We start from the raw sequence: 11,789 nt of genomic DNA, 5'->3' as shown, positions 1-11,789 counted from the left end.
TCAATCAGATAAAATGATTTATGGCAGACTGACCACCAAAAAATCATCAAGTGGAAAATGCTGAAACATTTGACTCTGAGCTCACAAGCATGTCAACTATTACTAAGCCTGTTCAACATACTGCTAAAAACAAAAGCCAGTGCAATCAGGCAAGAGAAAGAGAAAGGGTCTCATAAAAAAGCAAGAAGTCAATCATTGCTTACAGATGACATGTTCTTTTATTTAGATGAGCCAAACCCTGAAACAGAGATTTCTAGAACTAATAACTGAATTCGACAATGTAGCAGCACACAATAGCATTCCTATCTACCAGCAATAAACTGACTGAGAGATAAATAAAACAAAACAATTTCACTTATGAGTATGTCTTCAAGAGGCATTGACTTAAATATAAAGGCTTTGAGTTTATCATTCTTTATAGCTGAGTAGTACTCCATTGCATAAAAATACCACATCTTTTTCATTCATTCCTTAGGTGATAGGCATCTTGGTCATTTCCAAGATTTGGATATCACAAATTGTACTGCTACAAACATAGGTACACATATATCACTATGATATGATATTTTCAGTTCCTCTGGGGAAATTCCCAGGAGGGGGTTAGCTTGTTTGAATGGAATTTCCAGTCCTAGTTTATTAAGGAGTCTCCACACTGATTTCTGTAATGGTTGCCTCAGTCTACCTTCCCACCAGCAGTGGAGAAGTGTTCCTTTTTCCCAGCAGCCTCTCCAGCATTTGTTGTTGGTTTATTTCTTTATAATAGCCATTCTTTGTGGGGTGAGATGGTATCTCAGTGTTGTTTTACTTTGCATTTTATGGATGGTTAGTGAAGTGAAGCAGTTTTTCATATATTTATTCACTTCCTTAATTTCGTCCTCTGAGAAGTATGTGTTCATCTCATCTCAGATGCCCATTTCTGGACTAAGTCATTAAATTTTGGGGTCCTAATTTTTTTAGTTCTTTATAAATTCTAGAGTGAAGACCTTTGTCCTTGTGTTTACTAGTTAAGATTTTTTCCAAATTTGTGGGTTGCCTTTTCACTCTGTTGGTAATTTCTTTTGATGTGCAAAAACTTCTCAGTAAGAGCAGGTCCCAGTTGTTAATTCTTTCAACTGTTTCCCATGCAATTTGATTTCTGTGCAGGAAGTCTTTGCCTACCCTTATGTCTTCAAGAGTTCCTCCTACTTTCTCTTCCAGGAGATTTAGTGTCTCTGCTTTAATGTTTAGATCTTTAATCCATTTTTACTTTAGTTTAGTGCATGGTGATAGACCTGGGTCAAGTTTGAGTTTTCAGCATGTAGAGAGCCAGGTTTTGCAGCACCATTTGTTAAAGAGTCTATCTTTCTTCATGTAGACTTGCTTGGCCCCTTTGCTGAAGACAACTTGGCTGAGAGTGTTTGCAGAGGCTTCTACATCTTCTATTGTATTCCATTGATCCTCAGGTCTATTTTGTTGCCAGTATCATGCTGATTTTTTACAGTAGCTTTGTAGTATAATTTCAAGACAAGAACCTGCCTTGTCTTTGTTGGCTAGGATATCCTTTACCATTCTAGGTCTTTTCTGGTTCCAAATACATTTTACAAATGATTTCTCTAGGTCTGTGAGGTATGTTGGTGGTATTTTGATAGGAATTGCATTAAATCTGTACAACAAATTTGGGAGTATGGTTGGTTCTTCCTATCCAGGAGCAAGGAATATCTTTTCATTTTCTGAAATCCTCTACTATCTCTTTTTTCAGAGTACTGTAATTTTCATTGAATAGATCTTTATCTTCTTTAGTTAGATTAATTCCAAGGAGTTTCGTTTTCCATGTTGTTATCATAAAAGGTATTGTTTCTCTAATTACCCTCTCAGTGTGTTTGTTATCTATGTAGAGGAATGCTATTGAGTTTTGTGCATTGACTTTGTATCCTGCTATGCTACTGAATTTGTGTATTAATTCTAGTAGCATCTTGGTGGAGATTTTTGGGTCTTCCGAGTAAAGTATCATGTCATCTGCAAATAATGATAGTTTAATTTATTCTTTACCTATTCTTACTACTTTCATTTCTCTCTCTTGTCTAATAGCTCTAGCTAATGATTCCAGAACTACATTGAAAAGGAGTGGTGATAGCGGATATCCTTGTCCTGTACCAGATCTGAGAGTAAAATATTTCAGTTTTTCCCCATTTAGAATTATATTAGCCATTGGGTTGTGATACATGGCTTTTGTCAGATTGAAGTAGAGGCCATCTATTCCAATTTTCTGTAGGACTTGGAACATGAATGAGCGTTAGACTTTGTCTGGAGCCTTTTCTGCATCAATTGTGATGATCATGTGATTTTAGATTTGGCTCAATTGATACAGTATATTACATTTATAGATTTGTTTATATTAAACCATCTTTGCATCCCTGGGATGAATCCAACCTGGTCATGGTGTATAATGTTCTTGATGATTTGCTGTATTCTATTTGCTAGGATTTTATTGAGGATTTTTGCATCTATGTTCATGAGGGAGATAGGCTTGTAGTTCTCTTTATTAGTTGTGTCTTTCCCTGGCTTTGGTATCAGTATAATACTTGCCTCCAGGAATGATTTTGGGAGGATTGCTTCCTTTTCAATTTCATTGAAGAGTTTGAGGTGTATAGGGAGTCTGTCTTCTGTGCATTTCTTGTAGAATTCAGCTGTGAATCCATCAGGACCTGAACTCTTCTTTGTCAGTAGGTTTTTTTAAAATTATATTTCATATTTCCTTGGCTTTTAATCAGTTATTGAGAGTTTTTATATCTTCTTGATTCAGTTTTGTTAATTTGTACCTTTCTAGGAATCTGTCCATTTCTTCTGTGTCTTATAGTCCGTGTGAGTAAAGATTCTCAAAGTAGCTATTGATAATCTTCTGAATTTCCACTGGGTCTGTGGTAATTACACCCTTTTCATTCCTTGTTGCTTGTATTTCAATTTTTTTATTTCCTATTTTTGATGAGGTTAGTTAGGGGCTTATCAATTTTATTTAGTCTTTCAAAGAACTAGCTTTCTGATTCGTTAATTCTTTGAACTGTTTTCTTCATCTCAATTGAATTAATTTCTGCTCTATTCTTTATGCTTTCTTCCCATCTTTGGGCTTTGGGTTTGGTTTGCTCTTCCTTTTCTAGATGTTGGAGGTGCAACATCAAGGTGTTTATTTGTTCCTGTTCTGTTTTCCTATTGTGTGAGTTCGCAGCAAGAAATTTCCTTCTGAGAACTGCTTTTATTGCATCGCATAAATTGTGATAGGTTGTGCTGGAATTTTCATTGGATTGTAGATATTGTTCAGTTTCTTGTTTAATTTTATCTGTGAGCCATTGGTTGCAAGTAGAGTGTTGTTTAATTTATGAAGATATACTCATCACTTGTGTAAATATCATATAGTCTCCCTAGTATAAGAACTCAAAAGAAGAAATAAAAAGAGAAAAGGACAACACAGTTACAAGGAAAGCAAGAACTTGAGGATAAGACAAAGAAGAGTGGGCAAGGAGAAAATCCAGGAAACATGACAGGGGCAAAGCCACACATGTATATGAACAAGATGGATAAGGCAATGACCCTGAGAATCCTCAACATGTTTTTGAAACTAGCAGTTAATTGGTAGAATTCTCACCCTGAGTAACTATATATGCTGATACCTGTGAACTAAGCAACAGCACTGAAGATAGCAATGTGTAATGGTACGGTCATGCTTGGAATGCCTGTCCTTTTGGTCTTCTAAATATGTTCTGCTTATCATGACATACAATTACTGCCATATTGCCTCTCAAGTAAATGTTTGTTTTTAAAAAAGTGTAATATATGAAAGCAAGAGACAAGAGAAAAAATGTCACAGGACTGTTCTGCTACAAAGTTGTATGTGGTTAGATTTCTAAATTTCTGTGTTAAAATATGTAACCGTTTATTCCTATTTTTTAATCAGTTAATTAAAAAAATTTTTTCTTCATATTCTGGAGGGATTAAAAGTTTAACATATCAATACTTGATGAAAAATACCTGTTTCATGTTATGCCTATGATGTTTGATATTCAGACAGATAGTGAAGTTAAGTTCAACTGCCTCTGTTGTAGGGTAATAATAATAAGCTTCTCTTCTGGAGTGTTAACAACCTAAGTTTTCAGACCAAAAATTAGAGAAATAGAAGGGCTGCAAGGACAGCCAGCATTTTGACCCTTGTCTCTCAAGGTCAGTGAAGTCTCAGGACATAGGAGATCCTATACTGTAACACCATGTAACTCAATTGTGTCCCAAATTTTCTGATCAAGGAGATTATGGGGCCACCGACAAAAGTGATCAATGATGGAGAGTGTGCCTAAGGAGAGTCACATGGAGAGAAAACATTCTCTCAGGCTTTCCCAGAGAGCAAATTCGTCAAGCAATGGCTGTGACTCATTCACATGGCTGACACTGACATAGAATCTACAAACTGCTGTACAGGGCTTCAGGATAAATCGTGAGGGCATTTGACTGACTTTATCAGATACAAAGGTTACATTTCTTGTTATATAGGTCTTGCTTTATCTTGGTCTTAACCATCTGAGAGAATAGTATAAAAATGAAGTATAAAAAGTAAAGCCATATTAATATGCTGAGCCGTAAAAGGCTCAAGTCAACAACTTCTGACATTGCCGGTCTTTCAGAAAACCCACTACTATATTGAAACATTTTGCTCAATTCGTGCACCTACAATATTTAAATCACAATGGAATGCCCTTCTCTGACAAAACTAACCAAAAAAGGGGATACAAATGAATGATAATTTTGTGTTTGTATACTCAAAATTAGATATACGGTTGTATACTCTTAATTCACTGAGTAGAGAGATTTGTTCTAATAGTGTTTGTGGACAGGATATGATGTCTTTATCTTGTACAATGACCAACCACTAAGACAACAATATGTGATGTATTAATTATTGAAACTGTGCTAGTAATCTGTTTTGAAATTGTCTCATTTTTATTTGTTTCTCAATAAAATTGTTTTTAAAAAAACTGTAAAAAATAAAATAAAACAAAGCCGTAAATAATAGCACCAAGATAAATTGATAAAAATTGTCCTTATCAAGGAAGTGAAAGATGTCTTCAGTGTAAAACTACTGTGTACAAAAAAAGATTGAAGAGGACATCAGAAAATGGTGCCGGGGAGATGGCTCAGTGGAATAAGTGCTTCCCTGGCAAGTGCAGGGGCCTGAGTTCAATCCCTGGTTCCGCAAAAAAAAAAAAAAAAAAAAAAAGAAAAGAAAATGGAAAGAAACCCCATGTTCATAAATAGGGAGACATGCCAAATTCTGCTTACCACCAAAGCTCCTAGACATATTTTGTACAACATAATTAAAATGCAAACAGCATTACTTGGAGAACTGAAGAAACTAATCTGAAAATTCCTGCTCAACCAGAAGAGATGTACAGTAATCAAAATCCCAGATTTCAAAATGTATTACAGTGCAATTCATCAGTAGCAGGACGCACACATGTGGATCAGTGAAACAGAATGAAGAAGGCGGAAGCAGAGGGTACATTCAGAAGGGGTCTCGGAGCAAGACATTGATGAAGGCTTTTTGGGAATAAGATTTATGGGTTGGAGAAGAGAGTCAGAGCTGCTGGATGAGTGATGCAACCTCCGTACTACAGGTGCACGTCTGCATTGCAGGGTGCCGTCTATTCGGGGTTTTGCACGGTGCCTTTGCAGGGCCCCTGGGCCCTCAGCCAATGGCCTTTTTGAAAATGTCTTGGGGAGGTTTCCAACATTAGCAGGACACCTAAAAGGAGTTTTTATAATATCTCTGGAGGGCTGTGATGTAGTAGATTATATTTTTGACTTATTACTTTCTTTTGGGCCTATTGTGCTCTTTGTGTAATAGAATATTAACTCTTGTCTTATTACCTCTTGAGAATATAATCCCATTTGTTGATTAACTACTGCTATTAATGCATTTGAGGATGTTTTAAGAAAGTTTTGGCTATGTCTGTATCTCTAACAGTTTTACCTATTTTACTTTCCAGAAGATTAAGTGTTAAAACCCTTCTCTGCATATTCCCTTTCAATATTTAAAACTTTATTACATCTATTTTAATTTATTAAAATAGAGAGGTCTAGGTTTGATTTCTTGTGTGTATATAGATAGTTACCACAACACCATTTTCTAAGAACCTCTTTCTTCCAGGTAATTTTTGGCCTCATTGTCAAACACCACCATATACCTGAATATTTCAAGTATTTGTGTATTTCCTCCCTCATTTTAGTAAAGCTACAGACATTGTAACTAATCAAAACATAGACACATACATACAGTTGGACTCTCCTGTTGGGTCATCTCGCCCAATATTTGAACCCTATACTCAATGAGACAAGACATTGCATTGCCTTCGTGTTTTATCTTTGTACCTCTAAAATTGCATGTCATTTCCCGGCAATCACACTATTAAGCAAACTCTCCATACATAGGGAACTGGTGTGCTTAAACTAGACCTTCACACCTATGCCTTTATCACCCTAGAATCCCCACCTCTTCCCCATTGGCATAGGCTTATAATCCACCTTTATCGTGTATCCTGGCTACCAGACAAGACCACTGCTGTCTCTCTGCAAGGAATTCACCTGTGTTTCCTCTGCAGGAGACTCTTCCATCATGCTCTGCCTTTTGTACAGAAGGGGAGATGTACTATTTTAGTGCCTCTGGTTGTCTCCATCTGTCTCTAATCTGTGCTCCTCCTAAATCCCCATGGGGTGGGCATCATGAGAGACTTCATATCCATAGTTAGCTCTTTTGACTTGTTTGCATTTGAAAACTCTGTTTAATTATTCTCTTTGTTTACTGTATTTCCTCTTGATTGAAGCCTATTAAAATTTAGATCATACGAGGGAAAGCCCGTCTGTTTTCTATCACAGACCACCACACAAGCCCTCTACAGAATATTCCTGACTCCCAATCTGTTCTAGCTGCCCCTCCACAACTCTAAAAATTACAAATCTAATTGCTCTTCATCCTGAGGGCAGTTACTGTCACCTTCTCATAGAGGGTAATGTAACAGAAACTTGGAAAACTAGAATTAAGATTCTCCTACACAGTCCCAAATCAGAACTTAAAAGCGCCAAATAACTTTACAAGCATCCAAAGAACTTATAGAAGCATGTTCCAGCTGTCCTTTCCCTGTCAGATACCTCCCACTGTCTGAAGCACACAGGTCTCCTGAAAAGATACCGTATAAATACTCTATCCATTAGATCCTAAAAACACTGCCTCCAAGAAGGTAGCTACGGCATTGTTTGCATAAGGCCTGCAAAATTCCTTAAGAACTCCTACATAAAAAGCCTTATTGTATGTTTTGCTGGAGGCTGCCTTATAGCTAGTGGGATCTCTACTCTCTTACCTGTATAATTTTTAAATTGTTGACATTATAATTTTTCAATAAATATCTTTGCACAACTTACCTTCTCCTACTTAGATATTCGATGTCGATTTCAAATTTTAAAACTTCACAGCAAAGCAATCAACAAAGTGGAGACAACCTACAAAATGGGAAAAAAGTCCAATTATTCTTTCTATATATTAGATATCCATAATGAATGACATAATCAAAAATGAGCTTATAGAATGAGCAAACATATCTGAAAAGAAGAGCTTGAAATGTCAATGAACAATGCACATAAAAGGTTTGAAAGATAAACGAATGATGCCCACCTGAAGAGTCAGGTATAGGATGCTGCGAAGGGCCGTCCATCCCCTGTCCTGGTTGGAGAGTCCACCTAAAACCCTGAGATCACTGCAGTCTTGTGTGCCTCTGTATCAGGAAACCAGTGTCTACACTGGAAGCCTGAAAAGTCTGCATGGGAAGCAGATGAGTGTCCTAAGGCAATGTCAGCAGTGAAGACAGGATCTCTCCAAAAGAAGCAGAGGTGTGACCTTTCTTTTCCCTTTTTTATGTCTTTGAGGCTAAAATACTATTGGCTGTTGCTGCCTTCACCCACAGTGGGTCTTCCCTCTGGTGAGTCAGTCATTCACACACACCCAGAACTACTCTAAACCAATCGTGTTCTATAAGCAATGATAAACTAATCATTACAGGGTGCAGATATGTATTAAATTATTATTATTATTATTATGTTGTTGTTGTTGTTGTTGTTGTTGTATTTTAGGGAACGGTCTACAGGGTGTTCAGGGTCTCAATTCTAGGTCGGACTCGTAGTGATCCGCCTGTTCACAATTTCCCAAGCGCTGAGATTGCAGGCGCGGGCCACCACGCTCAGTCTCAACTGCAGATTCAGCGCACCCCAGGGGGCGGGGCCGGCACGGCAGGCCTGAAGATTTTTTTTTTTTTAATTAGAAACACAATTAGATCATAATTCAAGTAAGTGGGTCCCAAAATGTATACACCTATAATTATAAGCAAGTTAAGGCTGAGGAAATAGCGCGGTGGTCTAAGCACCTGCTTTACAAGCGCAAGGACCTGGATTCGATCTGGTCCGACCTGCCGTCCCAGCCCCAGGTGCTGAGCTGGCCACCAAAAACACTCATGGGGGCGCACTCCTATAATCCCAGCACTGGGGAGGCTGACACAGGATGATCACTACGAGTCTGACCTGCGCAGTGATACCCTGTACCAAATAAATAAATAAATAGAAATATCAAATGACCATAGCATTTCGAGGGGGACATCGGGAACAGAGTGAGGAGAGGGCAGGAAGCACAGGAGAAGTACGCTCAAGATGGGATTTGTGTGTGTTTAACAAAACCCACAACCTGAAGGGAATCATCCTGTATCATAGACATGTACTGATCAAAATTGAAAGCCCGATGGAGATGAGCACCAGCAGCATTTGACAAAGAACACTTAACCTCTGTGCGCGCTGAACTGAGAGTCTCCTCTCCCGTGGGGACACCAGCCTCCGCGTCTCCAGCAGCAGTGAACACAAAACTTCCTTCTTGCGAACTTCCTGGCACACACAAATTCTTCTTTCTCTGATAGAGTCTTCAGATGACAGAGATTTTCAACTCCTGCTTGCTGTTGAATCTCAGTCCGTGGTCCTGCTCACTCACTGCCCTCACTGTATGAAGAACGTTAGGGGGTGGGCATTCGATGGCCAAGAAAAACCAATTTCTACTTATGTAAATAACAATTAAAGCAGGTTTAGTTAGGGCGACCATGTAAGAGGACCCTGTGAGTGGAACTGGTTTGGGATAATAGACATGTTTAGTTAGTTGTCGTTAAAGGGAAGTAAAAGAATGCTGAACATATCCGTAGCCTCTCTTCTTGATTTATTTCTTTATTTGTGACATTTTCCACCTGAAGTTTAAAACATGTGATGTATGTATAGCACATTTCCCAAAGCGATGTAATCATTCCTTATCTTTTGCAAACTTGTAACAACAACAGTAGTAGCAGCAATAATAATTATAATAATAATATTTAAAATATTATCTAAGAGGGACAAACTAAACAAACAACAAAATTTTAAAGAAAGTAAACTAAACATGCCTTTCCTCATGCCAGTACAAACCTTCAAATTCAACATTGGGTTTGGAGTTATAGCTCCGATGTAGAGCACTTGTCTAATCTGAGCCTTGAGATTGCCAAACCCCCGCATGCCGTGTGCGCGCACACCACACACACACACACACACACACACACACACACAATGCCTCTCCACCACCACCACCACCACCATCACTGTCATCACCAGCCTCATCAGCATCCATATGTGGAAGCCATAAACGTTGTAGAGGAAGCACTCTATGCAGGACATGAAGTGTGTGATACTGAATCCTGTTTGGGAACTTGATTAGAGTGAGCTCTGTTTCAGGGATTAGGGAAACTTACTCGTTGGCTTTTCCCACTCTGAGATGGGATTTTCCTTTTTGCTGCTTAGAGGATGTTTTAAAGTCACCAACACTGCCCCATAAGGCCTACCACTGTGGTGTTCCTGTTTTTAAGTCAGCATAAATGGGCTGACTCCTATGAGCACTCCATGCAAATTAGACCTTTTCATTTATGAAGTTGCTGTTGCAAGCTTGTCAATGTCAGGCAATTTTGCCAACAGAGAAAAAGGATTATAAAACAAGAGAAAACTGGATTCTGTAATGAAATGTAGAATTATATCATTCTTTACTTAACTAATATCCACTCCTTTGGATTACTGATATTCATTTGCTATAAAAACCGTTGTTCTTTTAAAAAATCTAAATTAATAAACTAAAACTTTAAATATTTAAAAATTGACTATGGTCATGGTTTACGTTGTAAATTTACAGGGAGTAGGAGAGAGCTTAAGAAAGTTATAATGTGAATAACTGATGAAGTTCAGCATAGCTTCTCAGATGAACAGAAGTACAGATTATTGTTCCACAGTGTGCCCTTCCAGCAAGCAAGGTGCTTCAAGAGAACTGTAGAACTTGTAAAGATCCAGAAACGGATGAAAAAGCCCATTTGTCTGCCTATTTGGGACACTGTTATGTAGCGATTGCCTGGCATTGAGGTGACAAAAGTGACTGCATTGTGATCTGTTGGAAGGAAAATATGAATGTTTGCTCTTAACTGGAATTTATTTACATAGTAAATGGAAATAAAATGAAATGAAATCTCAAGGTTAACAACTGCATTAAACAAATCATGAAGCCATGCAAGTTGTGACTCTGTTGAGCTTTAGAAGACAGACACAGGGGCCACATGCCATCCACCTTCCATGATCTCCCTCCAGGGTCTCCCATGCTGAGCTGAGTCTATTCTGGGTCACAGGGCATGAGGTTGATTTCAGCAGGGAGGCATTATCTTGGCTGGGTAGGGACAGACAAGGCAAGTTGAGAGTTTATCTTTTATCATGGAGAAGTTACAGAATTTATTTAATAAGATTTCTATTCAGCATGTTTCTTCTTTTTTTTAATGTATTTAGTACAGGGTCTACAGGGTCTGACTATACAGATCAGACTTGTAGTGATCCTCCTATTTTCCCAAGCACTGGGATTACTTCCTGCACAACCCACTAGTTCTCTCTTCACTGCTGTGGATCCCTCTGAGCCCATTCACGTCCCCCTCTGGCCCCTAATACTGCCTAGCACCTTGTGGGTCATCTTCATCACCTTTCCAGTTCTGAACCAGGTTTAGGTGTTGCCACTTCTCCTGCGCCTGGCTTTTGGAAGAGCCTGTTCTCATTCATGTGAAACAACCAGGAGGTAGGACTGTCCTTCATTCCACATTATGTCCCATACATAAACTTTTTGAACTGAAAAAGCCAAATTTCCCTCTAGGATATGGGAAAAGATGAAGTTGAGAATCATCCATGTGGTGCGCAACACTTTTTTCTTCTTGTTTATATCTCTTCTCATAATTTGTCATTTACTCTTTTGATACTGGGACATTTGCCTTGCAAGAGAGGTTTTTGGATTATGAACACATTTGCTTCTGAGAATGAGTGACCTACATTTTCCTCAATGTCTATTGATATTTAACTTCCAGCATTTCTTTTGAGGTTTTACATTTTTTTTAAAGCAAGCCAAACATTATAATAAATTATATTATAATTCAAGAGTCTTTGCTTTTTCTAATAATTTAATGAAAGTATTTGCTCTTGGTAAAAAAAAAATGTGACATTTAAATCTAAGGTGACGGTGTGTGGAGAGTTTCCTGCTACCCTGCGCCGGCGGGACCAGTCCCAGCCCAGGCGCAGCGTGGGCCGGACCCTCTCCCAGACCCTCGGGCCGCCCCCCACCACTCTGCAGTGCCTCCCCCACCCCGCCCGCCAAGTAGGATTTTCTGCCGAGTTCCGGGAGCCCCCAGACCCAGTCCTAG

General features: G+C 38.6%; 1 protein-coding gene across 1 annotated transcript in view; it reads right to left on the bottom strand.

Moving 5' to 3' along the window:
- LOC101564388 (ubiquitin carboxyl-terminal hydrolase 17-like protein 6) overlaps positions 1-11,789 on the bottom strand; it is a 36,144-nt gene that overhangs the window by 1,714 nt on the left and 22,641 nt on the right. The window lies entirely within an intron of this gene.

The sequence above is a fragment of the Octodon degus genome, unplaced genomic scaffold, assembly GCF_000260255.1.
Source record: "Octodon degus isolate 3935 unplaced genomic scaffold, OctDeg1.0 scaffold00155, whole genome shotgun sequence".
Lineage (NCBI taxonomy): Eukaryota > Metazoa > Chordata > Mammalia > Rodentia > Octodontidae > Octodon > Octodon degus.
Note: the sequence above shows the minus strand (reverse complement) of the source record. Positions and strands in the feature narration are given on the sequence as shown.